A 1167-nucleotide genomic window follows, 5' to 3' on the forward strand; every position below is an offset into this window, starting at 1 on the left:
TAAAGATTAATAATATCCAGTGTAGGGACTTCGCTGGTGGAGCAGTGGTTAAGAATCTGCCTGCCAATGCAGGGGACACAGGTTCGAGCCCTGATCCAGGAAGATCCCACATGCCGTGGAGCAACTAAGACCGTGAGCCTGTACTATAGAGCACACGAGACACAACTACTGAAGCCCACGTGCCTAGAGCCCCTGCTCCACAACAAGAGAAGCCACAGCAATGAGAAGCCCTTGCACCACAACAAAGAGCAGCCCCTGCACCACAACAAAGAGCAGCCCCTGCACCACAACAAAGAGCAGCCCCTGCTTGTTGCAACTAGAAAAAAAAACCCACGCGCCACAACGAAGACCCAGTGCAACCACAAATAAATAAATAAATTTTTTTAAAAAATAATAATATCCAGTGTAAGCAAATGAATCTGTATGTTTCTGGCATGGGAAGGAAAACTTATTCTTATACATTTTCGGTAGGAAATTGGTATAGGACTTTCTAAAGAACTATTTGTAAGCATCTATCAATCAGATTTTAAAGTGTACATATACTTTATGATAGCAATAACATTTATAAAAAGCCCTTCTATAGAAATAATCATGCTTGTTAAGTGGATGATTATAGAAGTATTATTTATCATAATGAAAAACAGAAACACCCTAGATGTTCATCAGAAGGGGAATTTAATTAAACTGTGTCACCTTAATATTATAGAAAACTATGCAGTGGTTTAAAAGGATATAAGAAAGTCCAGTTCAGGACAGCAGACCAATGAGACATGCCACTTTCCACTTGTCTGAGACCTCCTGCTTCTAGCAGTGCCTCTTCATCCCAAAGCTCCCTGACGACAAACACTGAGTGAAGTCTGCTGGTCCCCTGAGTTCCCAGTCAAACTCACTAGAAAGACCCCTGGGGTGACATGACTTCCATCCAAAACAACAGCATAAATTTCCATTGGCCACTGAGCTCTCCTGTAACAAACATCCACCAATCACCACGCAGAAAAAAGAGAACCAATAGTTTACAAGAGAAATACTTACACAAACAAATGGCCAGGCATGGAACAATAATTTGTGAATAACATATAAGATGAAAAGTCTCTAACATACTTGGAGAAATGTAAGAAGATTTTCGCCAACATAAAACCCAGATAAATGTGGAGTTACTGTGTACCG

The sequence above is a fragment of the Physeter macrocephalus genome, chromosome 9 (genome assembly GCF_002837175.3).
Source record: "Physeter macrocephalus isolate SW-GA chromosome 9, ASM283717v5, whole genome shotgun sequence".
In the NCBI taxonomy this organism is placed as follows: Eukaryota; Metazoa; Chordata; class Mammalia; order Artiodactyla; family Physeteridae; genus Physeter; species Physeter macrocephalus.